Source organism: Elephantulus edwardii, unplaced genomic scaffold, assembly GCF_000299155.1.
Source record: "Elephantulus edwardii isolate Elephantulus edwardi_28Jun2011 unplaced genomic scaffold, EleEdw1.0 scaffold00030, whole genome shotgun sequence".
NCBI classification, from domain to species: Eukaryota; Metazoa; Chordata; class Mammalia; order Macroscelidea; family Macroscelididae; genus Elephantulus; species Elephantulus edwardii.
The window spans coordinates 15,893,611-15,909,031 of NW_006399780.1; positions in this window are offsets into that span (position 1 = coordinate 15,893,611).

A 15,421-nucleotide genomic window follows, 5' to 3' on the forward strand; every position below is an offset into this window, starting at 1 on the left:
CATCTGTAATTAAGACAACTACAGAACAAAAAGGGAGAATAAATAGTGTGATTCTATAGTTTAAAAAGTTCTAAATGGAGAGAAAGTCCGTCAATATCAACAGAGATGGAAATTTTTTTTAGAAATGTTAATTTGAGAATTAAACATTAATTTATAAGGTAACCTTTAAGAAATCAGTCAAAAGAAAAAGACCAGCAGATATTAAGAAAGTTTAGACTATCAATACGCAGTATATAAAATACAAGACCAGAAATAGACTAAAAATCAAAGGATGGGAAAATATATCAAAAGATTGGCAACCAAAAAAAGAGCAGCAGTGGTTATATTAATTCCTGATACAATAGACTTCAAGACAAAACCCAGCAAGAAGCATGGAAGGACATTATAAAAGTTTTAAAGGGTCAATGGAACAAGAGGATGTAACTGTTGTTACTAACCTATACATTCAAGTGGGAGCTCTGGTGGCCTAGTGGTAAGGAGTTGCTCTGGCAATTAAAAGGGGCATGGTTTGAATACACTAGCTTCTCTGGGGAGAAAGACATACAATCTTCTCCTGTGTGATTAACTGCCTCTGAAAACCCACTAAAGGGTTATCTATGGTTTGGTTCTCACTTGATGGTACACAACAACAAAAACAATATACAGTCAATGATTAAACAAACCCAAACAAATGCAAACTCATTATCATCACATTAGAATTGATTCGTAGCTGACCCTTCAGCAGCTATTCAGGAGCAGTGAATTCATGTAAGTAGACTGTCCATCTTTCTTCCACAGAGCTACTGGAAGATTCTAAGCGCCACAGAGGCATAATCTTTGGCTTAGTGGCACAAATCTCTATGGACTATATCAGAGTTTCTACACTCCATGACAGAGTATTAACTAGAATAGATTGGAACAAAAAACTGAATTGAAATAATAGTAGGAGGCTTCAAAGCATGACTTTCAATGAAAGAACAACTAGAACTACTCAACAAAGACACAAACAACCGAATAAAATAATTAACTAACTTATTCTGATAGGTATATAAAACACTTCCAATACATATGGAGCATTATCCAAAGCAGACCAGATGTTAGGTCACAAAAGAAAACTAAATATATTTAAAAAGAAAAACAAAATGCAAACATCAAAATACTACAAATAGTATTCACAGATCAGAATGTATATCACAACTATAAAATTGTAAGTGAACAACACAACTATACAATTATAAATGAACAATAGGAAGATCAAAGGAAAGCAATAAACACATGGAAACTAAATAACACACAGTTAAAAACTACTGGGTAATAAAAGAAATAAAAGCCAAAGATAAAAAAATTCTTGAAACAAATGAGGATAAAAACAGTATAGCAAAATCTCTGGGATAAAGCAAAAGTAATACTTGGAGCTGGAATTATAGGTATAGACAAACACACACACACACATACACCCTGCCTCCAACTAATACTTCAACACAACGTCTCCAGCAGTTTGGGACACAATATGGTTTGCCTGCTGTTCTTTTCCACATTTGCCTTAGCACTGCACTTCCCATGGGACTATAATACTAGAAATTAAATAGTAAACAATAGAAAGAAGAAACAAAACTTGATATTTCTCTTTGAAAAGATTAATAAAATTGAAAAGTCACTGGCAAAATCTAACCAAGAAAATGATGGTGGGCATCATCATGCATGCAAGTGTGGAGGGATAGAGCAGGACAGAAGACCCAGGATGAGACGAATTGACTCAGTGACTGGAGAAATGATATTAGGCCTGTTGGAGATGAAGAGATTAGCTCAGTATAAGGCAGAGTTCAGAGCTATTATACATAGGGTTGCTCTGAGTTGCAGGTAACTTGATGACACATTACAACAATAAGAAATAAAATAGATAATGTCATAAGAGAAGCAATGGAAATTTAGATAATTGGAAGTATACATTAGCAGTGTATTTGAGGGGGGTTTGTGTTTGTTTTTGGTTTTTTTTTTACTATGCAAAGGCATTTGACTGTGTAGATCATAACACAATATGACTAACATTGAGAAGAATGGAAATCAAAGACAATTATGCTCCTAAGAAACTCAGACCATACATAGGTCTAACAGAGCAAGGGTTTAAAATAAAGAGTACTGAATGTACCATGGACTGCCAGGAAAACAAACAGATTAATCTTGGACAGGATTAAACCAAGCTACTCCTTGAAGGTAAGGATTCTGGGGCTTCGTCTGACATACTTTGGACATGTTGCCAGGAGAGACTAGTTCTTGGAGAAGAACATCATGCTTAATGTTATCATCCCTTTCAGTGGAGTGACGGTGCAAGAGGGGAAGACCCAGGATGAGATTGGGTAATGGGGGTAGATGACAATGAGACTCGTTCAAGATATGGCACATTTCAGAGCTATTGTACACAGGGTAGCTATGAGTTGCAGACAACTGGATGACACATGAAAATAAAAATACATAACAGAACCTTATAAAGAATTAAAAAGTGAATATTAAATATATTCCAAGATACTGAAAAAAGTAAACAAGAGAGGATGATATTGGTAGAAGTACGGACAAAGGAACTAAATATTTAACCCAGATATGAACTCACTTATAAAAAGGAAGTCTGAAGGCATAATCTATAGTTTTGTACTGCTAGTCTAAAACATGCAAGTCTCTGATGTCTTATATTTGCTAGTAGTTCCTCAGGACAAAGATGATCAGGCTTCCTGTTTAGGATTTTCAGCCTCTGAAAACTTATGAAAGTTACTATGAGTTGTAACTAACTTATAGACCGTGAATATTTGTTTTACATATTGTCAAAGGATGCCAGGGATGCGTCCTATCTCCATACCTTTTCATCCTACATGCAGAAGACATTATCTGGGAGGCTGGGCTCTATGAGGAGAAATGTGGGGTCAAGATTGATGGAAGATTTATCAACAATCAGCGTTATGCAGATGACACAACCCTGCTTGCTGAAACTGAAGAGGACCTGAAGTGCTTGCTGCAGAGGGTCAAGGACTTGAGCCTCTAATATGGATTGAGGCTTAATGTCAAGAAGACAAAGATTCTCACCGCTGGACCAATTGGCAGCATCAGGATGGATGGTGAAGAGATTGAGATTGTTCACAGCTTTAGTTTGCTTGGCTCCACAGTCACTCTTGGCACCAGTAGCCAGGAAATTAAAAGACGCATTGCCATGGGAAAGTCTGCTGTTAGGGACCTCTCCAAAGTACTGAAGAGCAATGGTGTCTCTCTGGAGACTAAGGTACGTCTGATACAGGCCATGGTCTTTGCAATCACTTGTTATGCATCAGAGAGTTGGACAATGACCAAGGAGGATAGAAGGAGAATTGATACCTTTGAGCTGTGATGCTAGAGAAAAGTACTGAATGTACTATGGACTGCCAAGAAAACAAACAGATTCATCCTGGAGAGGGTTAGATCAGGCTGCTCCTTGAAGGCAAGGATTCTGGGGCTCCGTCTGACATACTTTGGACATGTTGTAAGGAGAGACAGGTCTTTGAAGAGGGACATCACGCTTGGGAGGTTGGAGGGACAGCATAGAAGGGAAAGACCCTCTATGAGGTGGATTGATTCAGTGACTGGGGTAATTGAGATGGGTGTGTCACAGATGTTGTGATTGGCACAGGATAGAGCAGGATTTAGGGCTGTTGTACATAGGGTCGCTATGAGTCACAAGCAACTGTACGGCACATAATAACAACAACAACATTCTCAAAGGAGCCACATTGCTTGCTGATTCTAACCTCCTACCTTCTTTACAGTAGAAAGATGTTGTAGTCTGATTCTGTAAAGATTACAGCCATGGATACAGGACAGTTTTATCCATTCTGTAGGGTCACTATGATTCATTATCTACTAGCAGATATGCCTTAATGGGTGGATTTGGTCAACTGATTTCTATCAAAATTCTGCTGAAAATGAATAATCCCTTTTAAAACTGCTAGCACAAATAGAGTTCTCAGTTCAAAAATTTCTTTGATCTCTATTTCATATTATACATAAAGAAAATTAACAGTGATTGCAGATGATCTTAAAATCTAAGTCTATGTGATTTCAGAATAATTTATACGAATCTCTTCATAATCTTAAAGGGTTCATTCAGAAGAAAGCACAAGAAACAAAAAAAATATTTTACCAAGCTTAAAAAAATGCTTTGCTCATTTAAAAGATTACACATATAAATGATGTTATAAGTAAACTTAAAAACAATAATTTGAAGAATGTGTGAAGAACAACAATAGTCTGGGACCAAAATTCAGAATACATATGCATGTCAGGGACCTATGTTCTGAACATATGTCAGTAATAAAACAAGAAACAACTCAATAAAAATGATCAAAATACTAGAACAAATACACTTTCAAAAGAAGATTTATTAAGGAACAATAAGCATAAGAAAATAAATCTAGCAGCATTAATCATGATAGAAATAGAAAGTAAAACTACAGTGAAATAGTATTTCACACTCATAAAGTTTAGATACTTTATATAATATTAAATAATGGTAAATATGTAGAGCAATTTAAACTCTCATACATTCATCTTGAAAGTGTAAAATTGCACAACTAATATAACTTGTGGGCAATTTCTCATATGTGCAAAAATGATACATGATCAAAGATACACGTACAAATATATTAACATTATTTATAAAATCCAAGTGTTTATGTATGTGTGTGTGTGTGTATGTATTTGTTGTTGTTGATTGCCATTGAGTCAAGCACGACTTATTGCCATCCAATCAAGCATGACTTTTTGCAACCCTATGAACAAAAGGCCTGAAGCCTTTCTATAACTATCAACATTTATCAAAGTTTATAGAGTTTCTAGAGGCATGTTGTTTAGGAAATAGATGCCAGTCTTGCTTCCAAACCTGTCTAAACTGAGAGCCCTCTCCATGGGTAACTGTTAAAGAAATAAATATATTTACATACACACACACACACACACACACATAATATGTAACATGTATTTAGTTAATTCTATGTTTAATAAAAAAATATTGATTCAATGCCTATTATGTGCTAGATTTCTCTATATGATTAAAAATACAGAAATGTACAAGTTATTAAAATATAAACGGAAAGTCCGTCATGAGATGGGAACAAGGGCCTGCTTCACATCCTTCCTCAGAATTCATTTCCATTCACATTAAACAGGTTTATGTGGACAGTTATTTTGACCAATAGACTTGTAAATGTAATCTTCTCCTCCATTGGCACTCCTGCATTTTGTAGATTTTCAGAGGAAATTGCCTACTGATCTGGTGGTAAAGAAGCTGTACTGCGATCTCAAAGCTACACTGTAGGAGAATTGGCATTATTTTCCAGTGCAGTTTACTGACTCTGAAACCCCCCTGGAGGAGCAGCAATGAGTACGCTCCAACTTGACCACACACAACAACAACACAGCTAACATAAGCAGCTGTACACAATGACCTGCAATTGATAAACAATTTAGCCATAATTTTAACTTACTGTTTCCTTGGTAAAAGACTGCAGTGTAGTGAGTTTGTTGCTATGACTTTTGTTGCTTAAAATGACTTTCCTAGGCCCTTGTTTAGCTAGCTGCCTCAACTCCGGCCTCCGCACGTTAACCTGATTCAGCTACCTCAATTCTTCCTGATATAATCCACCTACATCATCATCAGCTGTGTGAGCCCAGACTAAGCGCTACATAAGAGCAATGGAGCAATGTAGCTTCAGTAGAAGAGAGACACAACAGCATGGGAGTGGCAGTGTGACTTATTGACTTAGCCCAAGCTTGGTGGAGGATGAGAAGTAGTTGTCTGAACTTAGAAGCATAGTGATATTGGTCTGATTTAAGCCTGTTGCTCCACAGAGCCCGGGCCCTTGAGATGAAGCCAGAGCCTGAGGTTTTACTTGCTGGACAATTGAGGGAAGAGCTGACTTGGTAATTTCCCTGGGTTTTTTCTTTGTGATATGCTTTGGCTCCCCACCTTCCTGAACCTTTGTCCCTGTGAAACCCCACAACTGTGAGTAAAAAGAGGTCTTATAAATCTGTGTGGTCATTTGAAATGAATTTCAAGCAAAGTAATTAGTAGAAGTAGCTGCACCAGAGTAGGGGGCCAGATCTGACATTAGACAACTCTGTTTTACACTATGGATGTTGAATGTTGTTGATGGGGACAATTCCCAATTGTGGAGCTAGTGGAGGTCCAACTTGGCTATCCCCATGTTGTTCTCGCTTCATTTACAAGTCACGGTGGTGGAGCAGGTTATAGTTGTGCTGCTTACGGAAAAGACAGTGGTTTGTATTTTCACTTACTAGGGAACTCTGGTTGCCTAGTGGCAAAAGGCTGCACTGCAATTCCGAAGGCATGCAGTTCAAGGAGGCCGCCAGCTGCTCCACTGGGGGATGGGCAGTCTCCTCCCATGTGTTTAACTGTCACTGAAAACCCGCTAGAGAATCAGTTCTGACTCGATGATACACAACAATGTAATAAGAAAGAAGTCACAATCTGATTTACAGGCTCAGAAAGCTGATGGAGGCTCATTGTGAGTCAGAATCAACTTGAACGCAGTGTGTTTTTGGTTTGTTTTTTAGAGCTTCATTTACTTAGTATAAGAAGTGTATTGACCCCCCCCCTTGCACCTGGTGGTTAACTGCCTGTCTTGTCTTGATATATGTGAAGTCATTTGTCCTTTTGTGGTTAGATTATTTTTCATAATGTCCTCATGTGATTAAAAATTCCCTGAAGGGTCAAAAAAAAAAAAAAAAGACGTGTATCCAGGCAAAGAAAAAGGATATTGAATATGAGTGTTGTCTATAGAATTTATGACCTGGGGACAGATCTTTGTAAATAGAAATCATTCCAAGGTTCAAAATTCATTAAAAGCTCACATCCTAACTTCTGTACTATGAGAAACCTTTGAAATTACGTGGAAAATAAAAATAATTGAAAAACTAAACTTTTAAGTTCAGGTTTAACATTGACACTAAGTAGATTCTGACTAAATATTATCTTCTTTAATGTTTCTGAGGCTGTAAATCTTCTTAAGAGTGGACCGCTCATCTTTGTCCCGTAGAGGAGCTGTTGGATTGGAATTATTGACCTTTTGGTTAACAGCACAGCACTTAAAGTAGCACACTAATTGATAACTGGAGAGGAAACACTAAAAAATTCAGTGTTAAACTGAGAAGTATAGTTATCATGGAAAAAAAATTCATAGATGGCTCATCTGAAATTATATAGTTTGTTAGAATATTCAGTAACTTTATTTTAAATAATCTCGATTGTATGGGGGAAAGCCCCTTAGACTAACCTGTTAGCATATTGATGTTGGTGATAATTTTAAAATTACATTCCATTTATCAAAACTTTTAAACTTAAAAAAAAAATCCAACAGCTTTAAAAAATTTCCTAAGCTTTTTGTAATTATATAGCTTTCATCTCAGAGCTTGAAAAATAAAAAAATATTGAAACACAAGGTCAATTAACATTGTATCATTTCTATCATTGTCATGAAATCCATATTTATAATTCTGAGAGGAGACAGAACTGGTGTCTGTATTTTAACCAGTATGTAACATAAGGTTGATCTAGTCTCTGTATGTATGGATAGTTTCCCAATAATAATTTATGTAATACAAAAGTTGAATTGTGATTGTTCCTTACTAACCATCGTGCTAAGAACTAGTATGATTACAATTTACGTGATTACACAAAATACCTGTCTCTTCCAGAAGCAGGGACTTTGGCAAGGGACACTGAAAGGAAAGGAACATTTTAAAATTGTGAAAGATTAAATCTATAATGTTATTATCAAAGACGGAAGGTGGGGAGAAAATCCAAAGTAAGTGATATAAACAAAAATAAAAGATATTGTGCTAAAGAGGTAACAGGTCTTTCAAAAAACTAGTAGGAATTTTCCAAGCAGATATACATGGAAAGGACAATCTTTGCGAAAGAGAGAGCATAATCAGACAACATCGTTAAAAGGAAATGTCAATTATGGTGTATAAAATATTTGTTCAACAATACAAATCAATCAGTATCTTATGTTTAAAAACTAGCTGGTTTTGGATCTGGTTTCAGATTCATGTTAGCGATACAATCTTAGGCAAGCTACTTACACATTCTAGATCTGAGCACCCATCTGTAAAGAGAGCTAAGTATATTGCCTAATTCAATATCATGTTGCAAAATGTAAATGATGTAATATACTCTTCTTTTCTTTTTGCAATCTCTTTCTTGTTTGAAGAGCTCATTACTGCATATAGGAATCCCTGGTGGCATATTCTGTAGAGAGTTGTGGTCCTAACCCAAAGACTATTCATCTCTGGTGTTTTGATTTAATTAGTGGTCCCAAGGGAGAAAGATGGGCAACCTCCTTTTGTGAAATGTATAACCTTGAAAACCAGTTGACGTGATGGCACATAATAACAACACAACAGAAAATTATGTTCCAAAAGCCCAGGTTTCCTTTAAAGCTACGAGATATACCTGAAATTTTACTCTAATATCCTCAAACTGTTAAATTATTTTACTTTGCCATATGTTTCAAAATCTAGTCTAAAATATATTTTTGTTTCAATCAATGTCAGTAGCCTGAAATTTCTTTCATTCATTTTATGATTTACCCAGGGTTAAACCTGGCCATTTTTTTCTTAATCAGCATAATGTTTTATAATGCTATTTTATAATGCTCTTTTACAAAATCAGATTACCAATTATAGTCTGCATTTTAAAAAGTGCCTTACAGAATTTGAGGCCTTTCTAATATTGATTGGGTAACTTAAAATTTGTTTTAAAATGCAAAATAGGGTTTTTATTTTGTGTTATGGACTGAATTGAGCCCATCAGGAAATATAGGTTGAAGTTGTAAATCCTGTAGCGCTAAGTGTGATTTTGGTTGCAAATAGGATTTTCAGTAGTTATAATAATGAGAATATATAAGAATATGGTAAATCATAAAATTAATTACTCTAGTAGTGTCTTTCCTATAAAAGGCAAACCTCAACAAGTCTGAAAAATTATATATTCTGTTCTCATTTCAAAGTGTAATCCATCTAAAAATTATGAACAGAAAAGTGATAGAAATTTCTAAATCCCATTAAAGTGAACATCCCATTTCTATATAATCAATAAGCCAAAGTGACAATCATAAAGAGACTAAGGTAAATAGAACTGAATGTATATGAAAATGTAACATATCAAAATTTATAAGACACAACGAAAACCTTTCACAGATGGCATTTCTAGCAGTAAATACATATATAAAAAGTCTTCAATCAATAATCTAAATGTCAACCTCTTGAATCTTGGAAAAGAAAAATTAACCAAAATAAAAGTTATGTACCTTGAAGTCAGAACTGACTCATAGCTGAGTCTGCAGCAGTTTTTTCAGAGGTAGTAAAAAAATTGCATGGGAAGAGATAAGCCTGTGTTTCTCAAGAGAGAAAGCAGATGGGAAGGTCAAATTGTATGTGTTTGGATTGATAGTGCGACCTCTTTACCACTAAGCCACCAGAGCTCCCTAAAGTAAGTTGTTATGAAGTGCCATAGAGTTAGGACCAATCCATAGCTGACCCCTCAGCTGATTTTCAGTAGGAGAAAATCACTCAGGAAGAGATTGCCCATACTTTTGCTATGGAGCAGCTGGTGGATTCAAACCTTGTGCCTTTGAGATTGCAGCAAAGCTTTCTGCCACTAGACCATCAGGAAAAAAGGTAAGTCTGGAAATAAATAAAATTGCAAAAAGCCAAAAACACACAAAAAATCAATTAGACACAGGGTTGATTCTTTGAAAACCTCAGTAAAATTTTATAAACGTCTAAGTAGCTTGTCAAAGGGGGAAAAAGATAGGAGTCACAAATTACCAAGAGATGCAGGGCCTGGCTAACAAAGTTCTAAAATATGTAAAAATAAACCCTTGTAAAGTGTGTCTGTATACACACACACACACACACACACACACACACACACACACGTATGTACATATATATATATATACACACATATCCTGGAGAGGGTGAAGGCAGAATGCTCCTTGGAGTCAAGGATTCTGAAGCTTCATCTGACATACTTTGGGCATGTTGCAAGGAGGGACTGGTTCTTAGAGAGGGACATCATGTTTGGGAGAGTGAATGGGCGGTGCAGGAGAGGAAGACTCTCGACGAAATGGATCGATTCTGTGAGTGGAGTGGTGGGAATGAATATGTTTGGGGCGGCGAGGTTGGCACAGGATAGAACGGCGTTTAGGGCTCTTGTACGTAGGGTCGCTATATGTCGCAAACGACTTGATGGCACATAACAACAACTGTGTGTGTGTGTTTACATGCATAATGTTATTGTATGGTGTTTCATAATAACAAGTGGGTAGCACTTAGCTACATACATTAACACATTGTTATTACTGCATTACTATGTTAAGATGCTTTTGATGTAGCTGGATGTGTATTTTAAATTCTTTTTTTATGCATTGGAATATACAGTATTTTTTTGTTGGTATGTCCCATTTAGTCAGCTCTACCTCACAGCAACTGTAAGTACAACAAATGGGCACGTTGTCCAGTTCTGGACCAACTTCCAGCTTCACAATCTCTGCTATGCTTAAAACTGTTGCAGTAGTTTTGTCAATCCATCTCATTAAGTGTCTTCCTCTCCTAGACTACTTTTTCTAGACTGATATCTTTTTGGGTTTTTTTCAAGAACGGATCCCTTCTGATAACATGCACAAAATAAGTGGGAGGAAGTCTCATCATTCATGCCTTTAACAGAATCACTATATTATAAACTCTTGGATTCCCTGAATGATGAATTTTTTTACAAATATATTATGATAAGGTCATATAAAGTGTTAAGTAAAATATGAAGGTTTCATACACATTGGTAGAAATTTGAAACAGTTTACTCTGAAAAACCATATGTTCTTTTCCAAAAGATTTTAGACCAGTTCTTAATTTCTTTTATGTGGTACTGATACCAAAACATAACACAGATAAAGAAAAAAAAAAAAGAAAAAGAGGGAAGAAAGCTCCAGACCAACACCATTTCTGAACATGGTATTTATGTCTATATATGACACAACCTTGCTTTTCCTAGGTGGAAGTGAATGTATTCACACAAATCTGTATGAATGTTCATAGAAACTTTATATATCCAAGAGGGGAAAATGGAAGCAACTCTAATGTGTATAAACAAACATGTGGATAAACAAATTATATTCTTGAAATGTAGTCCTTCTAAGAAATAGAGAGTAAAATATTAATACACCCAAAAGATAAGTGATATCTAAACTATAAAACAGAACAAAAACTATGCTGAGTGAAAGCTATCCAGATGAAAGAGCATACTTTATGTGACTATTTTCATATAATACTCTAGAAGATATAACATAATTAAAGAGAATTTCGCCTGTGGTCACTTGGGAGCAGGGATGAGTGCTGAGGAATTAGGATTATATTACAAAGGAACATTAGAGAATAAGGGAATAATAGATATGTCTATCATTTTAAATGTAGTGATGTTGTCGTAAGTGAAAATACGTATCTGATTTCAACAGATAGTACATTTTGAATACCAAAAATCCAAGCTCACCGCTATTGAGTCAATTTCAACTTATAGTGTCTATAAGGTTTCTGAAACTGTTGACTTTTATAAAAGGAGTTTTTTCATCTTTGTTCTGCAGAGTGGTTGTTGAATTCAAACTGCTGACATTTCAGCTGGCAGGCCAGTACTTTATGCTGTGTCCATAGAGAGTAACACCTCTTTCTCAAAGGCTGTTCCCCTTTGGTTGTTCAAATCCACTAGCTATTCTGTAAACTAACGATACTTCTTGAGTAATTTACAGTCTCAGTTATAAATGAGATGTTCAGCAATTAGTTGGTTCCCACCTAAAAGCTATGAGGTCTTTTTTTGGTTGGTTTTCTTAATGTCACCAGGATTTCTTTATACCTTGAATGTTATTGCTATGTGCCATTGAGTCAACCACATGAGAACCTTATTCTATCCAGTGCCATTCCCATGATTAACCACACGTTTGACTCCACTTGTATGGTCATTGTATTAATCAATCTTGTCCTATTGTTCAAGATACTCTATTGATCCCAGGCTATTTCTTGCCTTGTTATGGCTTCACTGGGTAGTTTAAATTCTGAGCATCCAAGATATTAGAAATTATACCTACTTTTAAATTATTATTTTATGTTCTTTTTAAAAAGAAAAGAACACACTTTTAATAAATTACAGTAATTATATCAATTATATCTCAACACAATTGAAAAAGAAAGACCAATAAAACTACAGATTATACCATGATTTCTGGGGCAGTTCTTCCCCTACTGTAGATACAAAAGGACCTCTGATATCATAGCCCATGGGAGTTGCTCTGCAAACTAAAGGTCTGCACCTCTCTAATGGTTTGAATCCACCAGTAGCTTCAAGAGATAAAGATAAGCAAACTCCACCTGTGTGATTTATAGTCTCCAAAAACTCACTGGAGGGTCAGCTATGAATTGGCTATGATTCTATGGCAATAAGTTTCTAAGTCTAGAAAGAAATGCTTTTTTCCCTCTGGAAGTCCAGAGACCTTTCAATGTCTTTATTTTCTTAACAAGAGAGAATGTCAGAGGAAATTTCTACTATCTTCAAACAAAATTCTACTCATATCTACAGAGATATGTTCTATTCCTCTGTTCTTCAAAAGAAAAAGAAATATTTCCTAATCTTGGCTATTTGTATTTCACAGAATATGTGAGGTATAAAAAAAGCCCAGAATAGTCAGGGATGAGTAGAACACTTTTCTATTATATAATCCAACATTTTCATTCAGTAGATGTTACTACCTTAACTGACATGCCTTACTTACATATATATCAACTAAATCTACCAAAAGTCCTTGGTACTAGGAATATTATAGCTAAGGTTAGATGGATATTGGCTGAAAGAATAGAGTACCAGGTGAATGTCTATCTGTGTTTCCTTGACTATAAAATGTCTTTTGACTCTGTAGATCACAATAAACTGTGGCTAACTCTGGAAGAATAGGAATCCTAGAACAATTGATTGTGCTCATGAGAAACCTGTACCTGGACCAGGAAGCAGTTCTCAGAACAGATCAAGGAAATACTGCATGGCTCAAAAGAAGGAAGGTTCTATGCCAGGGAAGTGTCCTATCGCCATACTTTTTTAATCTATATGTAGAACAGATAATCAGGGAGGCTGGGCTTTATGAGAAGTATTGTGACATCAGTATTGTAGGAAGACTCATCAACAATCTGTGTTATGCAGACAGTACAATCCTGCTTGATAAAACTGAAGAGGACATGAAGTGCTTGTTGAAGAAAGTCAAGAACTGAAGCCTTAAATATGGATTGAAGGTCAACACCAAGAAAACAAGGATTTTCACCACTGGGCCAAATGGCAGCATTATAATAAATGGTGAAGAGATTGAGATTGTTAACAGCTTTAGTTTGCTTGGCTCCACAATCAACAGTCTTGGTACCAGCAGCCAGGAAATTAAAGGATGAATTGCATTGGGAAAATCTGCTGTCAGAGACCTCTCCAAGGTACTGAGGAGCAATTATGTCAGTCTGGAGACTAAGGTGTGTCTGATACAGGCCTTAGTCTTTGCCATTACTTGTTGTGCATCAGAGAGATGAACAATGACCAGGGATGATAGGAGAATTGATGACTTTGAGCTGTGATGCTGCAGAAGAGTATTTAATGTACCATGTACTGCTAGAAGAACAAACAGGTTCATCCTAGAGGGGGTGAAACTAGGCTGTTCCTTGGAGGCAGGGACTCTGAAGCTTTGTCTGACATACTTTGGGCATGTTGCAAGAAAGGGCCAGTCCTTGGAGAGGGACGACATGCTTGGAAGTGTGGAGAAACAGTATAAGAGAAGAGCACTCTTGATGGGATGGATTGACTCATTGACTGGAGTGATGAGTGTAGGCGTGTAAGAGACAATAAGGTTGGCACAGGATAGAGCAAAGTTCAGGGCTATTATACATAAGGTTACTATGAGTTGCAAGTGACGTGACAGCACATAACAACAATGACAATAAATCTACCAACATAATGTTAAATAATCTAAATTTGGTTCCTAAATATTAAGGTTTGTGGGTTTTTAAAAATAATTATGAATTCCCTTAATTTTTAAATGTTCATAAATATCAGAGTACTACTGAATTTCATCTGTACTTCACTCAAAATATTTCATAATGGAGATGCCAGACAGGGAGCAAGCCACTGGAACAAGCCACCAAGAATAAGCAGAACAGTTGGAATTTGATCCAGAAGGCCTTGGACTGGCCTACCTGCAAGAGTTGTCTGACAGAAAAGGCTGCTTTCACAGGCCCTGAACTGAAACAAATTATCCCTTGGTTAAGCAGTGCAGAGAGAAGCACAGGCCGGGTAACTTTCTCACCCTCTTTTGGAGCACTGATTTCAGATCAAGAGCCCTCTGCCACCTCAGGCATGAAAAACTGTACCACAGCAGTGTCATATAAGAAGCATGCTACTTCACTCCCCACACAAGATATGACCCCCAGAAATGACACAGGATCAATGGATTTCCTGAAGCTTGAAAGTTTGATCGAACTTTCTGACACAGAATTTGAAAGAACAATGATTGAATATTTTCAATGGGTGAAAGATAAACTTGAAGAATAATAGGACACTGAAAGCAAAAACTAGGAGGAACTTGATAAAACAATCCAAAACAATGCTAATAAAATAAATGAGGCATTAGAGGCTCTGAAAAACAGGAAAGCACAATACAAAATATGAGGTCAAATGTTTCAGATGCTGTCAACCTGATAAAGGGACACATGAACAGAATTGAAGGGATGGAAGACAGAATCAGTTAAACAGAATATAGAATTGTCACCACTGCCTGTTAGAACAAAAGCAGAATAAAACAAGAAGGGAAAAGAGGAAAACCTAAGAATATTGTGAAGCGCCATCAAGAGAAATTATATGGGCATAATCAGAATCCCAGAACAGGAAGAAGCAAGTAAAGGCACTGAAAAAGTTGTGGAAGTATTACTAGAAGAAAACTTTCCAGACATAATATAGAATGAGAGAATATATATTCAAGAAGTTGAGTGAACACCATATAGATTAGTCTCCAAAAGAAAACACCAAGGTACGTCATAGTCAAATTTTCCAGAACCAAAGATAAGGAGAGAATTCTGAAAGCAGCAAGGGAGAAACAAAGAAATATCTATAAGGGAGATAGAATGAGATTAAATGTCAATTTCTCAGCAGAAACAATGCAAGCAAGAAGTCAGTGGAATGCCATATATTGAACACTCAAAGAAGGCAAATGTCAACAAGAATATTATACTCAAAAAAATTGTCCATCAAATATGAAGGCGAGATCAAGATTTTCCCAGAGTAACAGAACCCAGGGAAGTTTGTAAAACTAAGACCAGCATTGCAGGA